Source organism: Aquarana catesbeiana, linkage group LG01 (assembly GCF_042186555.1).
Source record: "Aquarana catesbeiana isolate 2022-GZ linkage group LG01, ASM4218655v1, whole genome shotgun sequence".
In the NCBI taxonomy this organism is placed as follows: Eukaryota; Metazoa; Chordata; class Amphibia; order Anura; family Ranidae; genus Aquarana; species Aquarana catesbeiana.
In genome coordinates this window covers 886,348,568-886,363,230 of record NC_133324.1, presented here as the reverse complement: position 1 = coordinate 886,363,230, position 14,663 = coordinate 886,348,568, and the positions used below count along the sequence as shown (strand labels likewise).

Sequence of the window (14,663 nt, the reverse complement as noted above, 5' to 3'; positions counted from 1 at the left end):
ATTTGCCATTTAAAAAATACAGCAATAACAGGTTGTAGTTACACAGAATTGCTACTAGATGTCAGCACAAAGATATTTATACATTACATAATGAATTTCAATACAAAAGTGAAGGATACAACATATGTTTTCCAATACATCTTGAGATTATTTCCTTTACAAGTGGTGATTACAGCTAGCTTTTGCTTCAACATAAAATACTGTAGAATTATAGGTTGGAAGTTATTGGTACCCTTTGGTTCAAAGATAGGAAACAAAAAACATATAATACAAGTGATCTAACCCAATTGTTTTTTGTTTGTTTGCCTTTTCTTATTCTCTTTATTAATTGTTTTCTTCTTTCATTTTTTTCTGAGGTTCTTGAGTTATATATATCTGTTTGCATGCTTACAATATTTTACAACACTGTATAATTGCTTTAAGACTTTTTAATTTTTTTTTTCGTTTTTTTTTTTTGTACCAGTGGTAACAGTTATATTCCAGAGAAGAATGTTGTGCTTATTATTAAAGACATCACACATGTGATTTAAAATATTACACTGAGTAGTCTATATACCAGAACAAGTGCAAAAATATGGTGTTCACAATAAATGGCCAGAATGTTTGCATAGGGGTTGATTTTACTAAAACTGGCCAGAACAAAATCTGGTTTAGCTGTGCATGGTAGCCAATCAGCTTCTAACTTCAGCTTGTTCAATTAAGCTTTGTGTAAAGTGGGCAATCCGCGCTACCCCCCAAAATACAATGTGCAAACAATAAATATTGATTTGGAACATACAAATAATGATATAGGATAATATGATATAAAATTGTGATGGTGCGGCAAACTAAAAAAGAAAACCTGAATATTCGGCTCAACAGTATGTGTAAGGTGGAACTAAATGCGCAACCTAGAAAATGCAGAAAAATAGCAAATATGTGTAATGTCAAAAATCAGTGTAAAAACTAACACCATATGATTAACACCAAACTAAAATTAAAAAACTGGATCAAAAAACATATAATCCACCAGAAGGCTTGATAGTGTCCATGTCAGATGACACCCAAATACATAGAACTTCACTGGAATCAAGTCCTTCAATCAAATAGGGGATGTTTTCTTCACTATATACTCCCACAAGTCAGGCAAAAAAATGATGTACCCAAAGGCCGCTTACCAGATCTGTAGGATCCCTGTTACGGAGATCTTATGGGCTCATATGTGCAAGATCATTCAGGCAGGGACAGCTGGTTCACACATCCATCTGGATTCCTTCCTCAACAGGCGGTTCCAAAATGCTGCAATGGTCTCCGTAGGGTCCTTATCCAGGTAGAGTCACTCGTGGAGTATTATGTAGAAACATATTTAGTGGAGGAAGAAAAAGCGCTTCATAGTGCAGTGGGTTTAGAAAATCTCTTTATTCCATGTGATGGACAACTGATATCTTTATCATTTCTCCATATTGGGCATTGACTAGTCTCCTTTGCCAGTCGATGCCTAATACGGAGAAACGCAGCGTCGGGCGGAGCTATAGGACCTGATGTCACCACGTACCAGCTGGCTGGCTTGAGCCGCGGCTGTGAATCTCATTTGAAAATTTGTCTGCCAAATGCTTTTAAAGATGTCAGTTGTCCATCACATGGAATAAAGGGATTTTTAAACCTACTGCACTATGAAGCACTTTTTCTTCCTCCCTTAAATACGTTTCTACATAACACTCCACAAGTGACTCTACCTGGATAAGGACCCTATGGAGACCATTGCAGCATTTGGACCCGCCTGTTGAGGAAGGAATCCAGATGGATGTGTGAACCAGCTGTACCTGCCTGAATGATCTTGCACACATGAGCCCATAAGATATCCGTAACAGGCATCCTACAGATCTGGTAAGTGGCCTTTGGGTACATAATTTTTTTGCCTGACTTGTGGAAGTATATAGTGAAGAAAACATCCCCTATTTGATTGAAGGACTTGATTCCAGTGAAGTTCTATGTATTTGGGTGTCATCTGACATGGACTTTATCAAGCCTTCTGTTGGATTTTATGTTTTTTAATCCAGTTTTTTAATTTTAGTTTGGCGTTAATCATATGGTGTTAGTTTTTACACTGATTTTTGACAATACACATATTTGCCATTTTTTTGCATTTCCTAGGTTGCGCATCTAATTCAATTAAGCTTTGACAATAAAAAACAGAAACAGAAACTGATTGGTTCAGATTTTCACCAGATTTTACACTCTTCAGTTTTAGTAACTCATCCTAATAGTCCTGTACTTTTCTACTTTCCATAAAATGGATTTAAATAGCTGTGAGTGGCTCGGCTGATTTTTGTCATCTTCATTTATGTGGAATTATGAAGCACTGATACCACTGGATGAGATTTGTTGGTGTGTTCATTTCTGGCTGGCTGCATTAAGAACTTTGAAGTTCCACACGTTACCAGAGAGATGTGAAATACTACATAAGGAAAAGAATCACCTAAAAACACATAACTAAATAGGACTTTAACAGTACCACACTAAAAAAGACCTCCAAGTAAAAGCGAACAATTTTTATGTCATGTATTCAGTAAAAAGATGCTATATGAGGGACTAATTTATACACATAATGACAAAACTGTGCAATTAAAATCTGCATGAAGACAGTATTACATCAACCCTTCATAATAATTTCTGCCATGATGCTTTTACAAAAATTCCACTCATAGCATCTTGTATCCTTTGACGCGTTTCACAGGGCAAAGCCTGCTTCTTCAGGACAATAGATTGATTGATGATGCAGGGCAAAAAACAGTCACATGGATAGAAAATCCAACAGCCAAAGATCCATAAAAAAGCCTGACAATCAATGGAGCAGTGAAGTGTGATCAACAAGCCTCCTATGAGTAATTGCCAAGAATCCAGGCAGCACGACCCCACAGTGCTCCAGTACTACTACATCCAATGCTACTAGTGTGAAGGACTGCATGTAACAGAAATGCACTGTGTGTAAGCCAGCGTTATGAGGCACTGCATGTGATAAAGAGGTATCAGGCTTCATTTATATACCAAAACATACAAAATCATATTAAAGAAGTGCAAAGTATCCTCTAATCTGCATCTGGGGATTCAGGGGCAAGATTAGCACAGTAAGGTTGGGGGCAAAAAGGATATGTACACTTAAAAATACACTTACCTTTAGGGTACACCTAACAGAGTTTTTATCTATAGAACAATTTTTCCTTACTTTGTTTTCTTTCTCTACAGTATATTGTAGGTTTTTTCAGCTTTCTTTTGTTACCCAAATTTGATCTCTAACTTTACTTTGTAAAAAAATGAGGTACTTTCAGAGACTTTAGTAGAGAGAAAAATTACAATTGGAGTTAGGAGCTTTTCAAAGTCTACAGAGTAATATTAGAAAGCAAGAACTAAGTATACTGCTAATAATGAAATTCTACATTTCTCTGTCCCGGTGACAAATGTATGTAGAGTGAAAAAAAGCTGCAATCAATGCTAGAAACTTTAAGGCCTTGACTCTAATAACAACTCAATATAACGGCTTCAAATAAAAGATAACAAATGACCCAGTGTTATTCTTTAATACGGAGCAATGTTTAATCTGTGGAACACACACTGCTGTATTGATTAAGTCCAGCCATGATACGACTATGTTTCCATATAATGCTTAGAATATTTTGTTTGGTCTTTATTGTTTCTGGTGCCCAGGGATTTATTCTCATTTATGGAATAGTCATCCATTTTCTTCTAAACATTCTTTATTCTGTATCTGAAAACCACAGTAATATCGTTCTCAGTCTTAATATATTTACAAGCCATTGCTGATAGTTAAGTTGATAAGTAATAATGAGCCCACACCAAACAATAACCAACACCAATATCAATCAGTAATAAAATACAAAAGAAATGTTTACAAATGTTTTGCTGGTAAACAAACATTTTTAGCCAATAGGGAAAAAGTGTGAAACTAGGAACTTAACCACTTGCCCACTGGGCACTTAAACCCCCTTCCTAACCAGAAATTTTTAGCTTTCGGTGCTCTCACAATTTGAATGACAATTACTCAGTCATTCAACACTGTACCCATACAAAATTTTTGTCCTATTTTTCGGACAAATAGAGCTTTCTTCTGGTGGTATTTAATCACCACTGAGTTTTTCCTTTTTTGTGCTATAAATGAAAAATGACCAAAAATTTTGTAAAAAAAATAATGCATTTTTCTTTGTTTCTGTTATAAAATTTTGCAAATTAGTAAGTTTCTTCATAAATTTTGGCCACAATTTATACTGCTACATATCTTTGGTTAAAATAACCAAAATTATTGTATATTATTTGGTCTTTGTGAAGGTTATAGAGTCTACAAGCTATGGTGGCAATCATTGAAAATTGATCACACCTGATGTACTGACGATCTGATATTTGAAATACTAACAAGCCAGTAAAGTACAAATACCCCCCAAATGACCCCTTTTTGGAAAGTAGACATTACAATGTATTTAGTAAGAGGCATGGTTTGTTTTTGAAAGTTGTCATTTTTTCCCACAATTCTTTGCAAAATGAAGATATTTTTTGTTTTTCACAAAATTTTTATATTGACGGGTTATTTCTCTCGCATGGCATGTGCATACCACCAATTACACTCCAAAATACATTCTGCTACTCCTCCTGAGCATGGAGATACCACATGTGTGAGACTTTTACACAGCCTGGTCACATACAGAGGCCCAACATTGAAGTAACACCTTCAGGCAAGCATAAATTACACATCTACAGTAATTTCTCAACCACCTATTACACTTTTGAAGGCCCTGGGGCACCAAGACAATGGAAACACCCACAAAATGACCACATTTTGAAAAGAAAACACCCCAAAGTATAATCTAAGAGGCATAATGAGTCTTTTGAACAGTTCATTTTTTCCAGAAGTTTTTGGAAAATGTGAAAACAAATGAAAACGCATTTTTTTTACACAAAGTTGTCAATTTATAAGATATTTCCAACACACAGCATGTACATAGCAAAAATGATACCCCAAAATACATTCTGCTACTCCTCCTGAGTATGGTGATACCACATGTCCCCTTCTCGTAGCCTTTCATTAACGAGCCTTTGCGGGAAGCCCTTACTTTTGGCTCTCACTGTACAGCATGCTGGAGTCTTCCTCCGTTAAAGATGGCGGAAGAGGGGCTAGCTTGTATATGGCAACAATGTAGCACTGTAGTAGCACTGTAGTGGCACTGTAGAGCACTGTAGTGGCACTGTAGAGCACTGTAGTGGTGCAGATGAGCACTGATGGCACTGTAGTGGCACTGATGGGCACTGTAGTGGCACTGATGGGCACTGTAGTGGCACTGATGGGCCCTGTATTGACAATGAAGGCACTGTAGGGCATAGATGAGCACTGTAGTTGCACTAATGTAGCACTGATGGACACTGTAGTGGCACAGGTGGCACAGATGAGCTCTGTGGTGGGACTGATGTGGCACAGGTGTGGCACTAATAGGTACTGTAGTGGCACTGATGGCACAGATGAGTACTGCAGTGGCACTGATGAGCACAGGTGGCACTGTAGTGGCACTGGTGGCACTGATGTGGCCCTGATGGCACAGATGAGCGCTGTAGTGGCACTGGTGGCACTGATGTGGCACTGTACAGGCACTGGTGACACTGTAGGGCACTGATGTGGTACTGTAGTGGCACAGGTGACACAGATGTGGCACTGATGGCACAGTAGGGCACAGAATAGCACTGGTGTAGCACTGTAGGGCATTGCTGGGCACAATAAAATGTTCAAAACTCACTGCTGGGCACAGCTGTACACTCGATCTTTAAAAAAAACGACAAGTGTAGGCGCAAAAAACTATGGCTCATTTATCTCCCAATACCAACAATTAGATATAATAAAATATTTTAAAAAAGTATCAAATACATCAGCTAAGTATGCTGTAAAAAACATAGTAAGCTTATTATATCAAAATTAATAAATAACAAGCATATTAAGTAAAAAGAGGAAATCAAAAAATTATAAAAAATGAATAAGTTAATTAATCATAATGATTTAGAAAAAAAAAAAAAAAAAAAAATATATATATATATATATATATATATATATATATGCGTATACACATATTGAGCATATTTCACATAAGAAAATTATATATAAAGTCTGTCAATAGATATGCATACATCTATAGCAGTGAAAGCATAATTATCTATAAAACCCATAAATACCAATATTAATAGATAAATTTAAAAATAAATCCATGAATTATATTGGAAATTAACTAAAAGATGGATAAGCCAGATAATCATACGCATATTTATATAGAACTGGCAAAGGGATTACTCTGAAGACCATGAATTGGATCTACTGTCAGGGTTAATACTAAATACATGATATCGAGAGAAGAAAAAAAGGGGAGGGGAAATGGGGGTAATGTTTATTAAAGTATTAGTTATATTAACCACTTACCGCTCAAGGTACGTCCAGGGATGTCCTTGACTTTGCGGGGGTATATCTGAATGATGCCTGCAGCTACAGACATCATTTAGATATCATCTTTTAGTGCTGGCGATTCTGTGCACCTTAAGAATGATCATAGCGGCTGTTCCGCTGCTTGATTGTTCTTACGGCCGCGAGAGGGGACGCCCCCCCTCCCGCTGCCCTCCGGTGCTTCTATTCACTCACCGCTTCCATCGGTGAGTCGGAGACAGGATCCGCCAGCCCCAGATGGTGATCATAGAGATTTCTATGATCGTTCGGAGGCCAGGCGCGATGTTATGGCATCACGCCCGGCCTCTGCATTCAAACGAATGGCGGCGCCTCGGCTGGGAAGCTGAGATCGTTAATTTTTTTTTTTAATTTCAGGCTTCCCAGCCTAGAGGTGAGATGTGGGATCTTATTGACCCCATATCTCACTGTAAAGAGGACCGATCATGCCATATTCCTATTACAAGGGATGTTTACTCTCTAAAACATGCGCTAGTCACCCCCATTGTTAAAAAGCTCTCACTGGACCCCACCAATCTTAACAACCTTAATGCCCTATCTCCTTACTCTCCTTCTCCTCCAGACTTCTTGAAAGACTGGTCTACAACCGACTGAGTGACCATCTGACCACGAACAAACTTATTGATCCCCTTCAGGCCGGATTTAGCCCTCAACACTTCATTGAAACTGCTCTCCTTAAACTCACAAATTACCTACTAATGGCTAAAACCAATGGACACTATTCTGTACTACTTCTCCTGGACCTCTCTACTGCCTTTGACACAGTGGCCCACCCCCTTCTCCTCAAAAAACTCCACTCCTTTGGTCTCCGTGACTGTGCTCTTCGCTGGTTCTCATCCTACCTTTCCCACCGCTCCTTCAGTGTCCCTTACAACTCAACTTTCTCCTCTCCTCTTCCTTTCTCCGTCGGGGTCCCCCAGGGTTCTGTTCTTGGACCTCTCCTTTTCTCAATCTACACCACCTCCCTGGGTCTGTTGATTGCCTCCAATGGCTTTCAATATCATCTCTACGCTAATGACACCCAAATCTATCTCTCCACCCCCCAGCTCTCTCCATCTGTCTCCTCACGCATCACCAACTTACTAGTAGACATATAAGCTTGGATGTCACATCACTTCCTCAAACGCAACCTATCCAAAACCAAGCTCATGATATTTCCCTCCACCAGGTGCCACTTCCCTTGTTTTCTCTGTCAATATCAACGGCTCAATTATCAACTTGTTCCTCCATGCCAAGGTCCTAGGTGTAATCCTAGACTCTGAACTAACCTTTCTGCCCCACATCCTATGACTATCCAAAATTTGCAGCCTCAACCTCCGCAACATCTCCAAGATATAACCCTTCCTAACCAGTGTCACCACAAAGCTTCTAATCCACTTCCTGGTCATCTCTCGCCTCGACTAATGCAACTCCCTCCTCATTGGCTTACCTCTAAATAGGCTTTCCCCATCATGAACGCTGCTGCCAGACTCATCCACCTCAAAACCGCTCTGGCTCAGGCTCAACCCCTCTGCCAATCCCTCCATTGGCTGCCACTCAACCAACGAATTAAATTCAAGATACTAACAATAACTTACAAAGCCATCCCAGTCTCAAAATACCAACCTAATCATTCTCTTCGCTCCTCCCAAGACCTCCTACTCTCTAACTTCCTTGTCACCTCATCCCATGCTCGCCTTCAGGACTTCTCCAGAGCCTCTCCCAACCTCTGGAATGCTCTACGCCAATCTGTCCGACTTTCTCCTATTTTGTCCACTTTCAGATGATCCCTGAAAACTCATATCTTCAGAGAAGCCTATCTGGCCCCCACCTAACAACTGTACATACTAGGGCAGTGGTTATGACACCAGATTAAGGGCCGGTTCACACTGGTCAGACATGCGCTGTGACTTCCACAGCACAAGTCGCATGACATGTAATAATCAATGGTTCCCTATAAGAGCTGTCTTAACTGGTCTGACTTGTGTTAGTCTGACTTTGAAAATGCTTCCTGCACTACTTTGGTCCGACTTGGGCATGATTTCCCATTGATTTGAATGGAAGTTGGGATCATCATCTTAACAAATCCAACTTGTGGCATGCGACTTATGCTCTGAGGATCTTGAGGGGGAACCCCAATGGCAAATTTGAAAAAAAAAAACTGTGTGGGCCCCCCCCCCCAAGATTCATACCAGACTCAAAGGTCCTGGTATGGTTGGATCAAATTCGGATCCCGTTTATTGAAATCACGTGGAAGTCAGACATGAAGTCAGATCAGAAGTCATGCGACTTTCAGTGTGAACATGGCCTTAACTGGAACATTGACAAGGAATAAAGTATAAGGCAACTGCATACTCAGTAAGTGATTAAATCATCTGCTGAAAGTGCTTAATATGATTAACAAAGAACGAAAAACAAAATTCAACAAAGAAAGTCTTTTATATAATGTTACATTAATATACCATCTACTGTATAGCCAATTGTATGAAATGAACTCTATCCAGGGTTTAAATATTTGTTTATGAATAGCACAGCTTCCTGTATTTCATATTGCATTATAAAGGTTGCAAAGAAAAGGACAAGCATTAAAAGCACTTTAATGGCAAAGCTATAGAGATTGTCCTTTACCATCAAATAAATGGTACAACGTATATAGATCATAAAACTGAGGTCAATCAGAAACCTTCATCCATAAGAGCTGCTTTATTCTCTTTACAAACGCACAATTTGTTTTGTCCATGCTGTAGGCAATAAATCAAAGCCAATGATGTCTTCTGTGGGATATTTATGTGGAAGAAAACAGTAGAGGACATTTCAGCTCAGTTCTGATGATGAAGACATGAGGCTTTCAATCAACGGAGCACATAAATGGAGTCATCTGAGGCTTAACTTGGGGAGTCATAAACTTGACAAGGTTGTAAATTATTGTACGAAGGCCATTTTGATTCAAAGTCTATATATTCTGTTGCTGGAGAACTATGAAGATGGTACAATAGTAGTCAAATGTGTGTCCTTTATGTCTGTCTTTGGTGTGATAATAGATAACATCATGTGCAGCATTTGACTTAATACATTAAAAAATAAAATAAAAACTATGCATAGATATTAGGGCTCATGTTGATGGATGTTCTTTCCCTGATGTGTGTTTGGAACACAAGGGACCTCTTTATATATTGGCATACCTCCTTTAGACCTTGGTTCATCCAACCAGTATAGTCACCCTCCACACAGCGCCAGATTTAGACATTGGGGCGTCCGGGGCACTTCAAGTTCGGGGGCCCATCAACATAGAAATAAATTATTTGAATTTAAATGAATAATAAACCATATTTGTTCTAATAAAAATATAAGTTCTGAAGAAGACACTTGTCTGATTATTTTCCCTCAGTTTTATTGACTGTAAGAAAACATATTAGAAAGGTGATTGGAACTGGCAAGTCTTTTAACACAGTTATGCATCACACTACAATATTTAAAAAAAAAAAAAAGTATTTCTTCCTGCACTTAGCACCTGCAAAATCTTTAACTTAAGTTGACCGACCACAGATGGATTGAAACTCGGCTAGTTCAGCAGGGACTGCCCATAAATCGATCCATCTAATGGCAGATTGGTTGTACCCAAGTTGATCCATCGATCGACTTGTGTTCAACCAACATGTTAGATTTTTTGCATGCGATTAATGCCAGTGGCTATCAGCACTGGCAGTAATCTTTTTGATCTGCTGGTCGGGAAGGCTCCCTGCGCCCCCCCAACCAACAGAACACAATAGCGCAGAGGTAGGCATGCCCCCATCAACACCCAGATGGAAGGAAAGAAAATTGAATTTATGGGCTGCCTAACTCATCAAACTGTATCATCTTGAGGACACTCTTGAGGATACTATAGACAGCCAGTAGGCACAGAGCACTTAGTCTTTCATGGGTCACTGTGGTTCTCAGATAATTCTGAGAACCACATGCTCAAATATTTTCTAAGAGCTACATTAGCACTTGGAAAAGCATCAGCAAGCCTTTCATCATGTAATAGAACTGCCTGTTGAGATGGAGCGAGGCTGCAAACTAGACTGTTTCATCAATGAACACACTACTGAAGTCTCGAGGGAAAATAGGTTTCATTTTTTCATAAAGGAACTCTGGGGCCTCCTATGGCTTGGGGGGCTGGGAAAGTTACCCCGTATTGCTCCCTTATAAATCTGGCTCTCTAATAAACATAGCAGTTGAATCGACTGTCATTTCACGTGTTAAAATGCAGTACATGGAATGTTCACCAGTCATTTGAAGTGTAAAAAAACAATAATCTTCTAAACCCAATGCCCACTATGAAGGCTGGTAGTTTACTGAGTGAACATGAAGAAGGGAGGGGGTCTATTTAAGGATTAAACCAACTAGCCCCAATATACAGGTAAACTGGAATATACCATTTTACAGACATTAAATGGCATGTTGTAGTTACTCTGATTTCCCACTAGATATCAGTGGAAAAGTTATTTATACATACATAATAAAATCCAGTGCAACAGTAATGGATACATGAAAAGTGTTCCAGAAAAGCAAGGGTCAATAGGTTTTGTCTAAACCATTGACCCTGCTTTGGTCTTGATGCTGTCAGAACTGTAGACCACTGGAGCGTGGGAAGATACACTGCGGGTAGGAGTGAAGGATCTAGTAATTAAAGCTTCTTTTTTATTCCCCTAGGCCAAAACAAGCAATTAAACTTTACAGTACAGACATAGCCCCACTGCAAGGGATACTTTTTTAAGCTTTCCAGAGTTCGGCTTTAATGAAGCAGTACACATGACATTTCAGAGGCTCTGTTTGACCCGCATTGTTTTTCGCTGCTTTCATTGGTATGTGTGAACCTTAGGTAAAGCAGGTGAAACACAGTCTTTTCTTGTCATTTTTCATTTGTGCATGAGTTGAAAGGCATACAAACAAAAAGTCCCAGCTCACCTACCAGTCAGACTGCAACAAACCGAATTGACCCTAAGACCCCCTTCACACTGAGGCGCTTTACAGGGGCTATAGCGGTATAAATAGCGCCTGCATAGTGCCTGTAAAGAGCCGCTCCTGTCTCTCCAGTTTGAAAGCCCGAGACGTTAAAAAAACTCCTGCAAGCAGCATCTTTGGAGCGGTGAAGGAGTAGTGTATACACTGCTCCTTCACCGCTCCTGCCCATTGACAACAATGGAGCAGCGTGGCTATACCGCCAGAACAGCGCTGCTGCAGCAGCGCTTTGCAGTGGTTTTAACCCTTTCTCGGCCCCTAGCAGGGGGGAAAAAGCGCCCCCGCTAAAGGCCGAATAGCGCTGTGAATTTGACGATAAATCGCTGCTTAAAATAGCAGCGCTTTACCGCCGACACACCCACCGCCCCAGTGTGAAAAGGGCCTAACAGTTCACATTAAACCAAGGGGTTTAGTTTGCACACATTTGCAAATATGTGTGTAAGCTGCAGTGGCCACGTCACAGCACCCCAGTGTACCCCAGTGTACTGCAGCTATAAAAGCCAGCAATTAACCTTTGCAGTGAGGGTGCAAGCACACTGCTGGAGATCATTCTATAATTTCCCCAAGTTAGGCTTTAATCCATTCTTCTACCAGCTGAGTCTGTCGTAAAGTCACCATATAAAGGATCTACTGTGCAGACTGTTTTCCTAGGAGATGTCTACAGGCACTGATAGCTCTGTTTATTAAGCATTTTCAAGTGGGGTGGCTCGGGATCCTGTAAATTTTAGGACTTCTACATCTTTACTGTATTTATAATCTTTCTAGAAACAAGGAGAACTTAAAGTGTTACTAAACCCACAACAGTAAAATCAACCTTTATATGCAGTAAAGCATGCTTGTTATATGCACTGTGAAACCTAAGGGGTTAATCTTCTGCATTGTGTAAAAAGGCTGTTTGAGCTTGTCTTCTCTGATCCCCCCTTCTTTTACTGTCCCCAATCCATCTCCTGATAGAACAGAGCCTTGGAGGTACTCTGCACATGCTCAGTTTGATGTGTATTGCTAAATTGTTTTTTTTTTTTTTTTTTTGGGGGGGGGGGGGTGCATGTTATCAGCACAGGGCCAGTTAGCACTGTCCAGGAAGTCAGGGGGCATGCAGCCTCATAGGACAGTCAGAGGAGTATGAAAACTTCTCCTACAAGCTTTAACCAATGCTCGGATGGACACTGATAGAAGTCACAAGACTGCTATATACTGCTGATGAGAAAAGATATTTAGCAGTTTATATTTACTAAAATAATTGCATTTCCATGTTCTGTATACTGTAGGAGACCAGATATTGTAAATGCAGGTTCCTGGGTTTAGTAACACTTTAATTACCTGATTACTTTTCAGATTACTATTTAAAGTAGAAGGAAATGTATCAAAATAACTTATTTGTTAAATGACGTTTCCCCTTTGCTAAAATCCTACCTACTTACATTTTCTAATAATCTGTTTTCTGAAAAATTGTACTGCATAAGCTCCTGTATGCGGTCATGTGACCACAAAGCTCCGACTCATTCCCTTTTTCCTCTCTCTTTGGCTGCTGGGCAGAACTCCTCGCCTCGTTGACACTGTGGATGGGACAAAGTCATAAATTATAGGTAATTCAGCATCATTGATTGGCAGAAGCTTTTCAGTCACCTGACCACATAGAGAAATCTAAAAAACTGTTATTTAGAAAGGAATTTATTGGAAAACTTAAGCAGAGTGCATTGGAGCAAAGGACGTTATTGCAATGCCTCTCCTTGTACTTTAAATTTTCATTAAAAAAGAAAGTTTCAACCTTCAATACTGTTCTTTGAAAAATATAATTGCTGCATTTTCATGTTAAATGGAAACAGCCCATGTAATACTGTAGGCAGTCTGTACTTCAAGTTACAGAACATTACATTCTCTACGAGAGACTTAAAAACCCTTTAATTTATTATTATTACATATCTAATAGATTTGTCTTTTCCAAAGCAATTGCTTCAGGTCTTGTTCCTTACTGTGTCCTCTAATGCCTTCAAAATTCCCCACTTTAGATTCCAGATCTGATGATGGTGCACATGGAAATATCTGGTGACTGAAATGTCATTGGCTTCCTCACTGTCATTATTTTTTCTGGCAACATTAGACAGAGTTATCTCCATCAGCTGACATTTGCAGGCTGGTACATATGACAGCATTATGCTTGTTAATCTATACGGGGGCACTTGGTTCTGAACAGTACATGGCAGATCGTATTCCCTTCATCACACACTGCCCTTGACTAAGGTAGAACCCCGTTCCTTACCAGTTACCTGCTATACTGTCCCAAGTCAAGTCTCTTAAGATACCAACCAAAAATAAGTCCACACAAAATCTGCAGTCACAAATGGTCATAGTATTGATGCATCATGGAGGGGGGGGGGGTGGACCTGTAAAAGATTTATACAGTACCTGCTCTGAGGTATTTCTGAATATTTCTGATTTTTTTTTTTTTTTTTTTTTTAATATTTATGAATGTTTCTGAATACTTATGAACATTCCTGAAAATTCTGAAAAATCCGTAAATTCAAAAAAATTAGTAAATTCGAAAAATGTATCAATTCAAAAAAAATCGGAAATTCGAAAAAGTTTGAAAAATTCGTAAATTCGAAAAAAATCGGAAATGCAAAAAAAAAATTGGAAACTCGGAAATTCGATAAAAATCGGAAATTCGTAAAAACTTGTTAATTCGAAAAAATCAGAAATTCGGAAATTCGAAAACCTGAAAATGAGAAAATCTAAAATAATAACTAACTAATAATAACTTAACTATTACTAGCTATTAATAAAACTCTGTAAGGTGAACTTACTCAGGTCCCCCTCCTCGCCCCACTGGTCCTGCTGACCTCTCCGGTTCTAAGCCACAGTATATCCGCGCCAGGTGTCCGGGGCTTAGAAATCCCCTGAGCTGAACATCGTCAGGGGGACATTTTGGAACATTCTACTTGATCAGTGCCATCACATGGGCGGCACCGACCAATCAGCAGCCGCATAGCCCGTCCTGTTATCTATAGAGAAGAGGCGTGGCTGCAGAGAGGATTTCCAAGCCCCGGGCTCCTGATGCGGATATACCGAGGCTTAGCCGGAGACTGCGTAAGTTTACCTTACAGAGTTTTCTGTAAAGGTAAACTTACCCTTTAAATTATAGGTATTGGAATCTCCTTTCAAATTTGGCTATTAGTGAATGTAATGAATACAA

General features: G+C 39.5%; 1 long non-coding RNA gene across 1 annotated transcript in view; it reads left to right on the top strand.

The window, feature by feature from the left end:
- LOC141125324 (uncharacterized) overlaps nucleotides 1-10,352 on the top strand; it is a 36,934-nt gene extending 26,582 nt beyond the window's left edge. The window contains exon 3 of the long non-coding RNA XR_012241377.1: nucleotides 9,214-10,352. This is a non-coding gene — a long non-coding RNA (uncharacterized lncRNA). The remainder of the gene's footprint in view (nucleotides 1-9,213) is intronic.
- Nucleotides 10,353-14,663: the final 4,311 nt, after the last annotated feature.